The 19,366-nt window shown below is 41.1% G+C and overlaps 1 protein-coding gene across 4 annotated transcripts in view; it reads right to left on the bottom strand.

The window, feature by feature from the left end:
- Positions 1–19,366, bottom strand: part of RBMS3 (RNA binding motif single stranded interacting protein 3) — a 963,285-nt gene that overhangs the window by 113,323 nt on the left and 830,596 nt on the right. The gene's annotated exons all lie outside the window — the stretch shown is intronic.

A 19,366-nucleotide genomic window follows, 5' to 3' on the forward strand; every position in this document is an offset into this window, starting at 1 on the left:
ACTGCTTTAACCCTTATGCTCCCTTTTACTTTTTTACAGTGGTCAATCACAGCCATGCCAATACATGACATGGCTGTGATGGGCAGAGAGAGGATAGTTTTTGCCATCTAATGATTTACCAATCCTTGGAAAGTTCACTGACTTTTGTGGTAAATGCAGGGATGTCCGATCCCGATCCAGCCAAAAAATGTATGATTTTACCATTTTCCAATCTTTACCAATCAGGATCGCTCATCTCTACTCACCTGACGCTGAACCCTGTACTCCCTAATGTTCCTATATGGGTTCTTTCACCCCATTGTGGATCTCGTTCCTAAGCTCTTTTTTGCAATAAACTTACCCTGACTAGTGAGCAGGCCGGAGAGAGCGCTAGCCTCTGCAATAAGGAAATACAAGGGTGGAAAACAGACAAGGGAAATAAACACAAAAAGGAGAAACACTCCAAACAGCCACTATGCCGCTAACATCACAGGTGCAAAATGACAAGAGACAAAAAGCTTCTTACAGAGCCAGGCTTCTTCCAAAGTGGAACACATTGAAATTCAGTTTCTGTCACTGGCTTCAGCTGATCAGATATATGTCTTTATATAGTGAAGTGGTAGAGAGAAGGCTGCACCTGCGATTAAAGCTACAGCCAGCAGCCAGACAGGAAAGAGTGCTTAACCATAATAGCACTACAAGCAAGTAGATGTCATTCAAGTATCAGTAGTGGACCTGCAAGCAATAAGGCACTGTGACATTCTGATTCCAGACTCACCCTAGATCTCGCTCGGGTGGCACACACTCATGATAACGCCTCAGAGATTTGTGTGGGAACAATATTGTCACAGGATACACTGTTTCTCATTCAACTCCTCCCATGATCCTTCTTTCACAAAAATTATCATCTGCTGAAAAGAACTATAATATTGACAATTGTGAATTGTTGGCAATCAAATGTGCTGTCAAAGAATGGTGCAACTTCCTTGAAGTTGCCAAACAAAAGGTCACGGTTATTACTGACCACAAAAAGTTGTTGTATTTTGCGTCAGTGAAATGACTAAATCCTAGCCAAGATAGATGGGCCTTGTTCTTCTCTAGGTTTGATGTTGTAGTGACATTTAGAGCTGAAACAAAAAACATGAAAGCCAATTCTCTATCCTGAAGTTTTTGGCCATCCCAAACCACAGACTCAGAACATGACCTCATTCTAGCTGAGGGTTTAGTTGTGTTCATGATTTCTCTATATCTTGTTGAGGAGATTAGTCAAGAATTAGCCTCTGAAAATACTCCTCAAAAATTGTTTGTTCCTCCTCAGTTTAAAGGGGGAAGACCAGGACAATCACTGGATTCTGGTAAATAGAGTAGCTTGAGCAAAGACTGGTCATAACCATTTCAGAGCTGCAACAATGCATGCATGACAGCAGTGCACAGCAATTAGAAGAGAACACCTGAATTTTTGGATTAAAATTTCATTTTCATACAAAGTATTTTGCTCATTTTTAGTCATTGCATTAGCCATCAGATGAGCCTAAGTTTACTGAAAAGACAATGAACATTTCAAGATTGCAATTGCTAATGAATTAGAGATGAGCGAACACTTGGATATTGGGTTTGCCGAACCAGCACAGACTTTAAAAAAATTGGGTTCAGCAGCCAAATGGGACCCTGAAATTGGCCCCGAATAGCGAACCCCATACAAGTCAATGGGAATGAGAAATTCTGGGCTGTAAAATGGCCGTAATAAGCCCTAGGGGGCTATAAATGGAAGTTAAATGGTAGTAGGAGTAAGATAGTCATACATACCATGTTTCCTGTATGATCACACTGCAGTTAGACTCTTTTCTGGGCTCGCTAATTAAGGTTCATCAATAGTAACTGCTTTCCTCGCCTACCCTCTGTTCCAGTGTTACTAATTGATTGTAGACTACTATACACGCCCCAACCCTGTGTCCGCATCTATGATCAGTTTGCTGTATGGTACTATAAAAATAAATAAATAATTTTTTTAAATGATTTCTTTTTGTCTTTTGCTACCATTCACTCTCTTCTACAGTGTAAACGTTTATGATCATAAAGGCCCTATTTCCTGTAGAGTGTATGCTAATATGGAAAGGGGAGTTCTCTCTCTCCAGTGGAGTGTGCGGTGCCCCTGAGGCTTCAAGCGCCACAGGGTATGGCATCTCACTTAAGGTGCAGTACTCATCCCGGTTAAGGAAGAGGTTAATCACTGGTGTTTATCACATTTCATCACACACAGCCAAAGAGTGAGTCAGCTACTTTCACTTACACACAGTTAGGTGCTTTCCCACTGGGACTTTCCCAATCACGAGTTCAGCACCTGGGGATGGGGGTGGTGGATATGAACACTGGGGTAGTAAGGGAACACACAGACATTCACAGGAGAACAGTCTGGGACACAGCGGAACACGGTCACCGGGGGAAGTGCTTAAGAGCTCCCTTGGGATCTGCTGAAGGGAGTGCTTAAGAGCTCCTTCAGGGAAAGAGAAAAAGATGCACAGACAGCAGAACAGCAACACGTGTGGAACATAGGGAGACGAAGGAGTAACATGGTTGCTATGGGGATATGGAGCCAGCTCCCCCAGGACCGGCGCAGAGAAGTGCAGAACCCTAGGTTAGAGGGAACTTTATGGCTTTTTAACAAATCTGCCGAGTGAGGAGATTCTAGGTTTCCTTCATCCACCTCAAGCGCCCGGGTCACAGCAGCAAGGAGAGTCAGGAGTTGAGACCATGATCCAGCCCATCACGGATTCGAGCTGCCTGCTATACGGGACAAGAATGTAACACAGATCAGGACTCCCTGTAGAGCTTTATGTCACAGGTATTCACCATACCGCGCAAGGATGAAAGGTCTCAGTTCACAACACCGATGGTGATCTCTGAGCTATCCGGGATCAGCTGGAGCCCATCATAGTGGAAACCAGCACTCCAAGGGTGATGACAGTTGCAGTGAGTAAAGAGAACTTTGAACCACAGCACCTGTGTTGTCCCTGTCATTGCCGGCGCCGACGTCCCGCTCTCCGGCTCCATCAGCCACTACTACCACTACTATCATCCTCCCCGGGGCCTAGCTCTACCTATGGAAAGCTGAAACATCCAAGCTGCGATACCATCCACCCCTGAGGAGAGCAACATCCCACAGTGGCGGCTTTCCTCATAGCCGCATACCACAGGTGGTGTCACGAGACAACTACCCCCACCATCTTCCCTTCCTTCCCATCTTCCCTTCTTCCCTTTTGTAGACACTTCGGGGCCATGAGGCTGGGCCAGGTTGTCATGACATCCCCAAAGACCCTTCCATCACCGCCCCGGTGACGAGTACAAGAAACTCCAGCCCCATGGGGTGCCTCAAGTGTAAGCTCTTATGGGCAGTGGAGTTCTTTCACTCTCTTTCCTGTAGAAGGTAAGCGCTTATGGTCAGTGGAGTCCTCTCTGTAATGCCCATACTGGTGTCCCTGTGCTGTCCTGCCCCTCTCCCCTGAGGGGGACTACAGCTCTCTCATCTTCGCAGCCACCCAGCGGTAGCTGCCCCATCCCGGGTCCATGCTGTTGTCTCCCAGGGCCTGTGCACAATGCACAAGCCTTCTACAAATCTCTGTATGCCCTGACCGGTAAGTGTCTCTCAGTCTCTTCTGAGAGGCTTCAGGTATTTAAGGCGCCATCCCTTTAAGGGAGGTGCTTGGGAAATGAGTTCTATATAATGCTAATACTCAGGTCTATTGTTCTACTGCTGTCATTGGGCTGTATGCTGTTGCTGATTTGTATCTGTGTTGCACTGCATTACCATCTTACTCCTGCTGCAACTATCCACACCAACTGCCTACCATGATTTTTGTAGCCACTGCTGCAAGTATCCACATCAGCCACTGCTACTGCATCCATCCATCCCAGCTGAATCCATGACACTGGTTGCTGCTGCTTCTTCTACCAGAGACTGTTTGTATCTGTGGTACCAGCTGCTGAGGTACCATTGATCCCTTAGGGCTGCCCTTTGTCGGCTGCCCACCAGTGTGTGCCTATCGCTACCTCCGGGGTCTTTAGTGAAGACTCGACAGCTGATCCAGTTTGCTACTCCAGGCCACTGATCGGTACCTTTAGCCCAGTAGATCCACTAACCACATGCTCCCTCTGCATAACACACAATCTCTATTTCCTGTCAAGTGTAAACACTTATGGTGAGTGGAATCTTCTCTCTCTCTTTCCTGTGAAATGTAAGCTTTTATGGTCAGCAGGGTTCTCTTTCCTGTAGAGTGTAATCTATTATAGTCAATGGAGTCCTCTCTCTTTCTTGTAGATTTAAGCTCTTATAGTCAGTGGAGTCCTTTTTCTCTCTTTCCTGTAGAGTGTAAGCTCTTATGGTCAGTGGAGTCTTCTGTTTCCTATAGAGTTCTTATGATCAGTGGAGTCTTCTCTCTCTCTTTCCTGTGAAGTGTAAGCTTTTATGGTCAGCAGGGTTATTTTTCCTGTAGAGTGTAAGCTATTTTAGTCACTGGAGTCCTGTCTCTTTTTTGTAGAGTGTAAGTTCTTATGGTCAGTAGAGTCCTCTCTCTTTCTTTCCTGTAAAATGTAAACTCTTATGTTCAGCAGGGTTTTCTATAGCTCTTCTCCCCATAGTGTGTTTTCTGAGCAATTACAAGTTTTCCAATATTAAGATTTGTCCACAATGCAAAGTTTGGGGGAAAATTTATTGAATTTAAATATCAAAAGATCCACTCATTTGTACATGGACTTCTCAAGAGGTATATCTAGGCTTTCCAGCACCCGGGGCAAGAATTCAGTTTGGTGCACCCCCCCCCCCCCCACCACCAAGCAGTTTGGGTGGTCGTAATGTGACCAATCACTGATATGTGATTTGCACACTTAGGGCGGCTTTGCACGTTGCAACATCGCACGTGCGATGTCGGTGGGGTCAAATCAAAAGTGACGCACATCCGGTGTCACTTTCGACATCGTTGTGTGTAAATCCTAGATGATACGATTAAAGAGCGCAAAAGCGTCATTATCGTATCATCGGTGCAGGCTCCGACTTTTTCATAATTACGCTGCCGCGAAAGGTACGATGTTGTTCCTCGTTCCTGCGGCAGCACACATTGCTGTGTATGAAGCCGCAGGAGCGAGGAAAATCTCCTTACCTGCCGCCGGCGACTATGTGGAAGGAAGGAGGTGGGCGGGATGTTTACATCCTGCTCATCTCTGCCCCTCCGCCGCTATTGGCCACCTGCCGTGTGATGTCGCTATGACGCCGCACGACCCACCCCCTTAGGAAGGAGGCGGGTCGCCGGCCAGAGCGATGGTCGCAGGGCAGGTGAGTGCATGTGAAGCTGGCGTAGCGATAATTATCGCTACGCCAGCTATCACAAGATATCCTACCTGCGACAGGGGCGGGGACTATCGCGTGCGACATCGCAGCATCGGCTTGCGATGTCGCAACGTGCAAAGCCCGCCTTACAGTCACGTGACACCGAGCTTCTCTTAATAATTCTCTCAATGTTCAATGAAAAATGTAGGAAGAAAAGCCAGTTGTTAAATGCAAATATGAAAATCACATATGAGTAACCATTTGGTGACTGCTGGACCCAGCAAGCAGAGCTGAATCCTGACAGTGAGTATATTACAAGATGTTAGAACTGAGGATACCACACTGCTTAATTTTATAATTAAAGGGGTTATCCATGTTTAAGATGAAAGTCCGCAGTGACTCTATTCGTGACTTCAGGCAACTGAAATCTTACAACGCATGCTCTGCACACTTTTAGGATTCTCCGATGCCAGTGGAGAGAGTGGACGATCATGTGAGCACAAGTACGCGATTTGTATACTTCTGGCCACATTGTGATTTGACGTGTCCAGCCTCAGTCAATTCATTTTCATTGAGCATGTCTGTTCAGCATGTGACCACATCTATATAAATCGCTTACTTGCAGCTTCATAACCTCCCATTCTCACCGCCAGCACAAGAGAATCCTGACAGCATGCAGTGTGTGTACTGTGAGAATACAGAACTCTACATTCACATAGAGGGACACATAGAGTGACTGCAGGCTCATCACAAACTTGGACAACCCCTTTAATGGTCCTAACAACATAAAAAAAACATAGTAACCCTTAACTTGTCAGACGGCACAAGACTTTAGTAAAGAGATTGTCCACTACTTTAACATTGAAGGCCTTTCCTTATGATAGGTCACCAATGTCTGATTGGTCGGGGTCCAGCACCTAGCACCCCTGCCAATCGCCTGTTCTAGGTTTAGTGTTGGTGGTGGCAGGTGGCCGAAAGTGCTCTGTTCTGGATCTGCTCCATCTTCTGATAGTTGTATCAGCCTCCTACTAAAATCAATGAGGTGGATGTGCAGTATCTGGCCGCAGACATAATCAGAGGATGGAGCAGATCCAGAAATTAGCATTTCCGGCCACCTCAACCAAGAACAGCTGATTAGTGGGGGTCCCATTGCGCTCACATCAGAAGCAATGCACAAGCAGGACCAAGACCTAATGATTGTACATAGTCAGTATCACATATAAACATTTACATTCAGGTACCTTATAGGTGATGTTGTCCCTGAGTCATTTCTTTCTCTTCTTCATCATGTCCTGAGCCATGATGACTTTTCACATTAACGATTCGTCTATGCAGATTTCCATCTTCTCCATTCTTCTGCAGCACATCCCAACACGATGCCTCTAAAAATAGCAGAATGATTATAATACTCCTATTTAAAAAATATCTGACCTACACTGTGCCCCAGAATAAATAATGGCCCCGCAGTGTGTTCTCTGCACAAAATATGATCCACACACTGTCCATTTTATGATACATGCCCCACACACTAACCTCTCCTTTCCATACTGAGCCTACTCTGCACACTATCCTTTACACTGTGTCCCCCTATACTGCCCAGTCTTTATACTGTGCTCTCTCATCACACACACATCCTTACTATGGCCTCATACTGTACCCACAAGCTATTCCCTCTCTGTACCGCCCCACACGCCACTACCCAGTCTCTATTCTGTGGCCCCTTACATTTTTCTCATCCCTTACTATCTCATCACTACCTTCTGTGTGTCCATATACTTTCCCCCCTCACTCCCCATACCATGTCGCTCTTTATTGTGTGCTCAAAATTTCTTTCTCGTTTGCTCCCCATTCCCCCAATCGCTTCAAATACGATGTCTGTATACATTCCCTCCTCACCCTTGCTCCCTATACTATGCCTGTATACATCACTTCTCACTCTCTCCCCCATACATCACCCCTCCCCCCCACTCCCTATACTATGTCAGTATACACCACCCCTCATCTTTCTCTATACTATGTCTGTATACATCACCCCTCAAACTCTATCCCTATAGTATGTCTGTATACATCAGCCCTCACCCTCTCTCCCTATTATACTATGTCTGTATACATCACTCCTCACTCTCTCCCCCTATACTGTCTGTATTCATCATCCCTCAACCTCTCTCCCTATACTATGTCTGTATACATCACCCCTCATCCTCTCTCTCCCCATATTGTGTCCAAAGATACTTCCCTTTCCCCATTCTCTCTTTCCACCATACAGTGTCCACAGATAGCTCCCTTTCCCCACCCTCTCTCCCCCATACTGTGTATATACATACTGCCCTCTCCCCACCCTCTGTTCCCTCATAGTGTGTCCACAAATAGCTCCCTTTCCCAACCCTTTCTCCCCCATACTGTGTATATGGATACTGCCCTCTCCGCACCCTCTGTCCCTCCATACTGTGTCCACAGATAGTTCTATTTCCCCACCCTCTCTCCCCATACTGGGTATATATGTACTGCCCTCTACCCACCCTTTGTCCCCCCCATAGTATGTTCACAGATAGTTCCCTCCCTCCATCCTGTCTCCCTCATACTGTGTATATAGATACTGCCCTCTTCCCACCCTCTGTCCCCCATAGTGGGTTTACAGATAATTCCCTCACCCCACCCTCTCTCCCCCCATTCTGTGTCCATAAATACTTCCCCCCTCACCCCATACTGTTCCTGTTCAGTGGTGTCTTCATCTCCACACTGGAGCACTTATCAGCGCTCTCTGCCACCTCTGCGCTGCGGGCCTGACTTCTGTGTCAGCAGTGTGATCAGCACCATCAGCACTGATCACACTACAGCCGTCACTCTGAACTGGAAGTCAGGACTGGCGCTCACCGCTTCAATTGTACTCGCGTCTGACAGATACAAGGACAACTGAGCAGTGGGAGCCGCGCGCTACACTTCCTCTGAGTCTCGGATCTCAACGTGACAGCCGGGACTCAGAATATCCTGCGGCAACTACAGGGGCGACAACACAGCCGCAAAGGAGACTCAGAGCGCCGCATCAGGTAGCTCAACAGCGCCCCCCTGACAGCTGCGCTCGGGGCAGATGCCCCACCAGCCCCTCCCCTCCTAGATACGCCTCTGGACTTGTCAATGTTTCAAGTTGCAAGTACAGGTACTGCACAACAATAAGAATAGAAATTTAGAAAATTGACAATGCTACCAGTGATCACCAACACATACTGTAAGTAAATACAGTACATCTTATGTCAAGTGAGTTGGATATAATGATTCGTATTTGTCTATAGACTAGAGTAATAGACTGTAGAGATAACATTTTTAGTGATCGATTCTAGTTTATAGACTAGAGAGCGTTTCAAGTATCTCATAATCTTCTCTTTCTGGTCCCATACATATCCAAATTGTATATAGTATATCCTACACAAAGGTCATTTACAACCTTTCAATATCCAAGACAATAAATTATAATGAATCTGGTGTTTCTTACAAAGCTTTAGTACTGTATTTTACACCACCATCATCCTTCCAACCACTCGCATTTATGGTATTATAAGAGTTAACACTATTGCTGATACATGTCCATGTAACGGATGTGAATTTAGGCAGAACCTGCCGTATGGTTGATTGCGCATGGAAACTTTAGAAATATTGTAAACTTTCAACACGTTTGGTGTTCAGTTACCATGAAATTAGTTTCTAAAAGTACAAACCTACTGAGAATTGCAAAATTACTGGACATTGCGATTGAGTATTTGATGCTCTTAGTAATCCTGTGACTTGAAAGGCCCCGTCAGGTGTTCTTCAAGGTTTAACACAATATCATTTCAAAATAAAGTCAGAAGGAAAATACTGAACTTTGGGCCCTAAGGGGTGAGGAAGTCGGGATGGAACGGAAAGTGGATCCAAAATGATGTAGACTTAGTGAGTATTTTATGGTTAAAAAGTTATTTAAAGGTAAGAAATAACAAATATGCATGAAATGGGAAATATAGAGTCCATGCAACACGTTCCAATGCCGGAACGGTGCCTTCAGCAAGCAACGTGGAACTTAAGCCCGCTTTCCATGCTGCAATGTATCTTACAATGTGTTGGCGGAGTCACGTCGTAAGTGACGCACATCCGGCATCGTAAGGTACATTGTAGTGTGTGACAGGTATGTGCGATTGCGATTGAACGGTAAAACATTCCTCGCATACACATCGTACCTTTCTCTAGAATTGCACGTCAGATTGTTCATCGTACCCGGGGTATCACACATTGCAGTGTGTGACACCCCGGGAACGATGAACAGATCTTACCTGTGTCCTGCGGCTCCCGGCCCACAATGCGGAATGAAGGAGGTGGGCGGGATGTTTACGTCCCGCTCATCTCCGCCCCTCCGCTTCTATTGGCCGGCTGCCGCGTGACGTCGATGTGACGCCGAACGTCCCTCCCACTCCAGGAAGTAAACGTTCGCCACCCACATCGAGGTTGTATGGAAGGTAAGTACGTGTGACGGGGGTTAATCGTTTGTGAGGCACGTTCAACAAATTGAACGTGCCACACATACGATGGGGGTGTTGCAAATACGATATCGTATGCGAAATTGCAACATGTAAAGCAGGCTTTACTCACTGGTTGTAATACAGTATACAGTATATAATATTATAATAGGAAGTTTAAGTGTGGTGACCCCTGACCTCCTTTAACAATTAGAAAATACAAAACTACTATAAAAAGTAAAAATCAGAACTTGCAAGTAAAAAGAAGAAATAAAACATAAGGCTATATTACAATAGTCTAAATAATAAAGAGCGTAAAGAGTAAAAACCCAGTGCATTAAGAGGGAGCTAATAGATGGTGAAGTGTGGTGTCCCCAACAGCCGGACATATGATGAACTTCCTGGTCTCAACCCTTACTAAGCAGAGATTCCGTGAAAACTTACGAGATTTCACTGCTTATTGAAGATAGAAGTCAGGAAGTTTTATCCTATGCGCGGCTACCGGGGACATTGCTGCACTCTATTAGAAGACCGCTTACCGCACTCCACCAGTGATAAGCCTTTTACAGTTGTCCCTACCTGTCTCTAGCTTCTCCATCACTATCACACTGCTCTTTGGTCTGAGAATTTTCACTATGATCAATGCATGGCCCCATTTACAATGATGGATGGTGAAGTTGCAGACAGGTAGGGAAAAGTTTTCTAATAAAGTAGCATTGTGTCCCCAGGAGCAGCGCACACTCACTCCACAACTTTGAATATGTAATCTGCTGTGAGCAGAAATGTCACTTCCGTGCTCTAGCGTGACATAGTGTATTCTTTACTCCTGCACTATTATTTATTTTTTATGTACAGTAATTGGGGGTGCACTCTATGCCCCTGCACTATTATTTGGTTTCTGTACACAGTAATTGGGGTACACTGTATACTCCTGCACTATGATTGTGTTTCTATATAGAATAATTAGGGGCACACTATATACTCTGGCACTGTTATTTATTTTCTATGTACAGAAACAGGGGGTACACTGTATACCCCTGCCCTATTATTGGGTTTCTGTACACATTAGTTAGGGTGCACTCTATGCCCCTGCACTATTATTTGGTTTATTTATGCAGTAATTGGTGGTATACTGTATACTCCTGCACTATTATTGGGTTTCTGTACACAGTAATTTGGGGTACACTGTATACTTCTGCACTATTATTGGGTTTATTTATGCAGTAATTTGGGGTACACTGTATACTCCTGCACTAGTGTTGGGTTTCTGTACACAGTAATTGGGGGTACATTGTATACTCATACACTATTACTGGGTTTCTGTAAACAGTAATTGGGGGTACACTGCATACTCCTGCACTAGTATTGGGTTTCAGTACACAGTAATTGGGGGTACATTGTACACTCATGCACTATTATTGGGCTTATTTATACAGTAATTGGGGGTATACTGTGTACTCCTGCACTATTATTGGGTTTCTGTACACAGTAATTGGGGGTACACTTTATACTCCTGCACTATTATTGGGTTTCTGAACATAGTAATTTGGGGTACACTGTATACTCCTGCACTATTATTGGTTTTATATATACAATAATTAGGGGTACACTGTATACTCCTGCACTATTATTGGCTTTATATATACAATAATTGGGGGTACACTGTATACTCCTGCACTATTATTGGCTTTATATATACAATAATTGGGGGTACACTGTATACTCCTGCACTATAATTGACTTTATATATACAATAATTGGGGGTACACTGTATACTCCTGCACTATTATTGGCTTTATATATACAATAATTGGGGGTACACTGTATACTCCTGCACTATTATTGGCTTTCTATATACAATAATTAGGGGTACACTGTATACTCCTGCACTATTATTGGCTTTATATTTACAATAATTGGGGGTACACTGTATACTCCTGCACTATAATTGGCTTTATATACAATAATTGGGGGTACACTGTATACTCCTGCACTATTATTGGCTTTATATATACAATAATTGGGGGTACACTGTATACTCCTGCACTATTATTGGCTTTATATATACAATAATTAGGGGTACACTGTATACTCCTGCACTATAATTGGCTTTATATATACAATAATTAGGGGTACACTGTATACTCTTGCACTATAATTGGCTTTATAGATACAATAATTAGGTGTACACTGTATACTCTTCACCTATTATTGGGTTTCTGTACACAGTAATTGGGGGTACACTGTATACTCCTGCACTATTATTGGCTTTATATATATACAATAATTGGGGGTACACTGTATACTCCTGCACTATTATTGGCTTTATATATACAATAATTAGGGGTACACTGTATACTCCTGCACTATAATTGGCTTTATATATACAATAATTAGGGGTACACTGTATACTCCTGCACTATAATTGGCTTTATATATACAATAATTAGGGGTACACTGTATACTCCTGCACTATAATTGGCTTTATATATACAATAATTAGGGGTACACTGTATACTCTTGCCCTATTATTGGGTTTCTGTACAAAGTAATTGGGGGTACACTGTATACTCCTGCACTATTATTGGCTTTATATATACAATAATTAGGGGTACACTGTATACTCCTGCACTATAATTGGCTTTATATATATAATAATTAGGGGTACACTGTATACTCCTGCACTATAATTGGCTTTATATATACAATAATTAGGGGTACACTGTATACTCCTGCACTATAATTGGCTTTATATATACAATAATTAGGGGTACACTGTATACTCTTGCCCTATTATTGGGTTTCTGTACACAGTAATTGGGGGTACACTGTATACTCCTGCACTATTATTGGCTTTATATATACAATAATTAGGGGTACACTGTATACTCCTGCACTATAATTGGCTTTATATATACAATAATTAGGGGTACACTGTATACTCTTGCCCTATTATTGGGTTTCTGTACACAGTAATTGGGGGTACACTGTATACTCCTGCACTATTATTGGCTTTATATATACAATAATTAGGGGTACACTGTATACTCTTGCCCTATTATTGGGTTTCTGTACACAGTAATTAGGGGTACACTGTATACTCCTGCACTATTATTGGCTTTATATATACAATAATTAGGGGTACACTGTATACTCCTGCACTATAATTGGCTTTATATATACAATAATTAGGGGTACACTGTATACTCCTGCACTATAATTGGCTTTATATATACAATAATTAGGGGTACACTGTATACTCTTGCCCTTTTATTGGGTTTCTGTACACAGTAATTGGGGGTACACTGTATACTCCTGCACTATTATTGGCTTTATATATACAATAATTAGGGGTACACTGTATACTCCTGCACTATAATTGGCTTTATATATACAATAATTAGGGGTACACTGTATACTCTTGCCCTATTATTGGGTTTCTGTACACAGTAATTGGGGGTACACTGTATACTTCTGCACTATTATTGGGTTTCTAATTGTAGTAATTAGAGGCGCACTGTAAATATTTAGCTGACTGTTTATTAAGCATGTCATGTTCTTATACCGTGGATAGGTAGAAACTTAAAACCCTTTAATAAGAGAAGAATTTCATTTTCTGGTGCAAATAATGTGCAAATTGAAATCTTGTTTCCTACACATTTTAAGATAGCTTGCAGATTTTTCCTTCAATGCATAATATATCTAATTTCATCACACATAATGTTCTTTCATCGCTTTACCTTGATCTGAATTCTAATTGTACAAAATGAGCACAATAATGTAACTCAAGCCACACAGACGCAAAAAAGCAAGTATCATTCTACGCTTTTTTAACTGGGGGTAAAGGATATAAAAACATAAAACAATGGTGCAGGGGCATTCAATCATGAACTTCTGGCAAAATAATAGAAATGCAGTTAAAAGAGTAAAAAATAGCTATGAGGAATAGACTGAAAATATAGAAAAATGGAATAAAATTGCAGTAGAGATACATGTATAAAATATATAGGGAAGAAATTAGGTATAAAGGTGAAAATAGCTAGGTAAGGGGATATAATGAGGGACCAATGGTAAAGATTTTACGGAAGGGATGGAAGTTGGGGTGTAAATAAACTCATCCAACAAAATTATACACAGTGTGCAGAATTATTAGGCAAGTTGTATTTTAGAGGATTTTTTTTTATTATTGATCAACAACTATGTTCTCAAACCCAAAAGACTCAAATATCAAAGCTTAATATTTTTGGAAGTTGGAGTGTTTTTTTTTTTAGATTTGGCTCTTAGGAGGATATCTGTTTATGCAGGTAACTATTACTGTGCAGAATTATTAAGCAACTTAATAAAAACCAAATATATTCCCATCTCACTTGTTTATTTTCACCAGGTAAACCAATATAACTGCACAAAATTTAGAAATAAACATTTCTGACATACAAAAACAAAACCCCAAAAAATTAGTGACCAATATGGCCACCTTTCTTTATGATGACACTTAACAGCCTACTATCCATAGATTCTGTCAGCTGCTGGATCTGTTTACGATCAACATTGCATGCAGAAGCCACCACAGCCTCCCAGACACTGTTCCAAGAGGTGTACTGTTTTCCCTCCCTGTAGATCTCACATTGTATGAGGGACCACAGGTTATCTATGGGGTTCAGATCAGGTGAACAAGGGCGCCATGTCATTATTTTTTCATCTTTTAGACCTTTACTGGCCAATCACGCTGTGGAGTAGTTGGATGCATGTGATGGAGCATTGTCCTGCATGAAAATCGTGTTTTTCTTGAACGATACCATCTTCTTCCATTTTTTGCATTCCTACTTTGTAGCATTTTTTGCACCGTTTTTCCTACACCTGCCCAAGTTTTGTGAACATGAATGATTATAAATTAGGCCTTTTCGCCAAAGTACCGATCAAGCTACAATATGTCTATATAATCTTATGTATATATTACAAAGCAATATGACACATTTTAAAACTCCATTTTATTTATAAAGTTTTCAGTAATTCTAAAATAGACCTTTTCTATTGTTTTTTTTCTTGTGCGCCAGGTATTCCATTAATCAGAGTCTTTAGATCTGATCCATAAAGTCACGCATCTCAGCACTTCTTTAGTTAAAATTCTTCTTCATTTTTTTTTAAATGTACAATACATCAAAATGTAACGATAGACTACAGTAGTATAGTACAGTGGCGTGGACTGACTTACGCATTTCGAACATACTTGTTCTTAGTCGTGGTATAAGTCTATCTGTGTTACTGTGCTACAAAATTTAAAGGGAACCTGTCATTTGGTTTTGTTTTTAATGCTATTAACCTACAGATAAGGCATTAATCTGCAGGTTAATAGAGTTCTTAAATTGCCCGGCTACTAGACCTAAAGGCTAACTACTAGGAGCAAATTAATTTTACTCCTGCTGGCAGTCCCAAACTTTCAGTCATAGAGGCACAGCCAGAGCAATTTCAGTCAACGGTTAGTACGTAATGAGCAGCAGCTGTAATAAAACTTTGGCACTGACTAACAGCAAGGTTTGTACTGATACAATGCTCATCCAGCTGTCAGTCAGTGCAAGGATCAGTGGTTATAGCTGCCACTCACTAAACTGTGTGTCCACCCATATCCTGTCCATTGCCATTAACTTGAGAACAGCGGCAGCTATAGGCATATAAGTGGTGTCTAGGTATAGTAAAGTAGCCATGCGCTACGCAATGAAACCACCTATTGCGCCACCTGGTGGAAAACAACGAAGTTAGCATTTTTATCTCGAAAAGGGAACAAGATAGAGAAAAAAAGTGAATTACAAAGTTGTAGAGCATCATCAATTCAATACGAATTGACATCTTAGTATGATATTTTTTTTTTAGACACCATCAACTAAACCCCTGTGACCTTTGTTCAGGTAGGCTAATCATAGAAAAATAGCTCCCAAGATAAAGGAAGCCTTGTGTCCCATTTGGTGATTGAACTTTCTTTGACTACAGATGGAGGATGTGCTCCCTTTCCTTCAAAAAGGATATTACAGCATATACTTTTATTGTCAATATATATACATATATATATATATATATATATATATATATATATATATATATATATATATATTATATATTTATATATACAGTACAGATCAAAAGTTTGGACACACCTACCCATTCAAAGAGTTTTCTTTATTTTCATGACTCTGAAAATTGTAGATTCACATTGAAGGCATCAAAACTATGAATTAACACATGATGAAATACTTAACAAAAATATGTTAAAGGACTGAAAACAACTGGGGCGGTCCTCATGAGAGCCAGTTTCTTTGTAGCGTTTGATGGTTTTTGCCACTGCACTTAGGGACACTTTCAAAGTTGTCCTAATTTTTCGGACTGACTGACCTTCATTTTTTAAAGTAATGATGGCCACTTGTTTTTCTTTACTTAGCTGCTTTGTTCTTGCCATAATACAAATTCTAACAGTCTATTCAGTAGAACTATCAGCTGTTTATCCACCAGACTTCTGCACAACACAACTGATGGTCCCAACCCCATTTATAAGGCAAGAAATCCCACTTATTAAACCTGACAGGGCACACCTGTGAAGTGAGAACCATTTCCGGTGACTACCTCTTGAAGCTCATCAAGAGAATGCCAAGAGTGTGCACAGCAGTAATCAAAGCAAAAGGGGACTACTTTGAAGAACCTAGAATATAAGACATATTATCAGTTGTTTCACACTTTTTTGTTAAGTATTTCATTCCACATGTGTTAATTCATAGTTTTGATGCCTTCAATGTGAATCTACAATTTTCAGAGTCATAAAAATAAAGAAAACTCTTCAAATGAGAAGGTGTGTCCAAACGTTTGGCCTGGGAAAGAGACAGACTGGGAAAGAGACAGATGGGCAAAGAGACAGACAGACATACACAGAGACACAGAGATAGAGACAGATAGACTGATACAAAGACAGACAGAGATAGAAACAGACAGAGACATAGACACAGACAAACAAGGAAAGAGACAGACAGACAACAACACAGAGACAGAGACTGGGAGAGAGACAGTTACTATCCCGGGCAACGCCCGGGTACTACAGCTAATATATATATATATATATATATATATATATATATATATATATATATATATTAATAAATATATATATATATATATATATATATATATATACTAGCTGTACTACCCGGCTTCGCCTGGGTTAATAACTGCTGTTAACAAAATAGAATGTATTAACATTCCCAGGATAGAATGTATAAATAAATAGAATATATTAACGCCCGGGATAGTAACTGTCTCTCTGTTTCTCTCCCATTCTCTGTCTGTCTCCCCCTCTGTATATATCTCTCTGTCTCCCTCTATATCTTTGTCTGTCTGTCTCTTTCCCTGTCTGTCTGACTGTCTATGTCTCTTTCTCCGTCTGTCTCAATCTCTTTCCCTGTCTGTCTGTCTGTCTGTCTATCTATCTCTTTCCTTGTCTATCTATCTCTGTCACTTTCCCTGTCTGTCTCTTTCCCTCTCTGTCTCTGTCCCTGTCTTTCTCTGTCTGTCTCTTTCTCTCTCTTTCCCTGTCTGTTTCTCTGTGTCTGTCTGTCTCTTTGTCTGTGTCTGTCTCTTTACCTGTCTGTGTCTGTCTCTTTCCCTGTCAGTCTGTCTCTTTGTCTGTGTCTGTCTCTTTGTGTCTGTCTCTGACCCTGTCTACGTCTGTTTTTTTACCCTGTCTGTGTCTGCCTCTTTCCCTGTCTGTGTCTGTCTCTTTTCCTGGCTGCATTGTGACATGCCAACATTCCATATAAGGGCATGGCTGCACATTCTTCTGAAGTTCTGGCTGCACTGTGGCTCCCAGCTCCATTCGCTTTAATGGAGGCAGGTTTTTTAGTGTATAACTGTAAAGAGCGGGGTTAAAATTTCCCCTCAAAACATAGCCTATGATGCTCTCGGGGTCCAGAAGTGTTAGTGTGCAAAATTTTGTGGCTGTAGCTGCGATGGTCAATTAATTTTATATATATATATATATATATATATATATATATATATATATAAAAAAATAATTGATGTCCTTTCTTTATCTAAGAAGTAAATATTTTACATTTTAGAGGAATTGAACATGTCTCCTATTTTGTTGCTCTTCTTTGTACTTTTTCCAAAACTTTCCATGGAATGGTACCCTAAATATGTGTAGAATTTGTGTCAAATTAAAGTGGACAAATTATGTCCCTGTTTCATAAGTCTAACACCACATTCACTATTTTATTTATAGCTGATTTTTGTTGAGGTTTTGGTGTGTTACACCTTTTTTTATTTGCAACAAATTCATCTTTCCATTTGCGCCTTTCTTTTAATTCTATTTGTCTGTTTTTTTCTCTTTTTTTTATTCACCATTGTGAGCAGGGTTTACAGTTTCCAGGTGTTTTTACCTGAATGATCATTGGCAACTTTTCAAAAAGTTGCAAAAAATTGTTGGAATTATACTTTAGTTACCCTCAGGAGTGACTTATGTAGACCACTAGTTTTTAAGCAATTTTTGCAATATTTCTAAAAAAAGAAAGTTACGTTTGCTTTAACCCCTTCACCCCTGTACCTGTTTTCACCTTTCTGACCAGGCCATTTTTTTAAATTCAATCAGTGTCACTTTATGTGGTAATTAGAGATGATCAAGCACTAAGATGCTCGGGTGCTCGGTCCTTGAATAGAGCATGTCAGACGCTCTGGAAGTGCTCAACTTGAGTAACGAGCATAACAGAAGTCAATGATTGGGCAGTTCATCTCTCTGACAAAATATAGCCAGCCATAAAGAGAGCATTTCCAGGGGGAGGGAGAGCATTTTTTTTCTTTTGACACAGTACATCCAAAAACATTGCTTTATCCCAGTCAGAGACTGTGAATCTCTCCCTGGGGTGGCTGCTCACATCATGCAGTGAAGCAAGCCTGTGCATTGTGGCTGTTTGTTTCATGAATGACACATTTAAGCACCTGCAATACTAGGCCAAGCTCCATGAGTACCCGAGCACCCCAATGCTCGATCGAGTAATGAGCAGGCTCGCTCATCACTAGTGGTAATAACTCTGGAATGCTTCAAAATATTACAGTAATTTTGATATTTCATGATATAAATATATTTTTTTAAATATATAAGTTGGCAAAAATTTAGAAAAATTAGCAATTTCAAAACTTTTCATTTTTATAGAATTAAACTAGATAGTTATTTAACTATCACATAAAATAGTTAATAAATAACATTTGCCACATTTCTACTTTACATCAGTATTATTTTTGAAACATGATTTGATTTTGTTAGGAAATTGGAAGGGTTGAAAGTTTATCAGAATTTTCTCATTTTTTAACAAAATTTACAAAACAAATTTTTTGAGGGACCATATCACATTTGAAGTGTCTTCAAGAAGCCTAGGTGACAGAAAATACCCAAACGTTACATAATTTTAAAAACTGAACCCTTCAAACTGCTCAAAACTACATTCAATAAGTTTAATAACCCTTCAGGTGCTTCACAGGAATTAAAGAAATGTGGAAGGATACAAATGAAATTTTACTTTTTCCCACAAAAATGTTGCTTTAACATGAA

The sequence above is a fragment of the Anomaloglossus baeobatrachus genome, chromosome 6, assembly GCF_048569485.1.
Source record: "Anomaloglossus baeobatrachus isolate aAnoBae1 chromosome 6, aAnoBae1.hap1, whole genome shotgun sequence".
NCBI lineage: Eukaryota > Metazoa > Chordata > Amphibia > Anura > Aromobatidae > Anomaloglossus > Anomaloglossus baeobatrachus.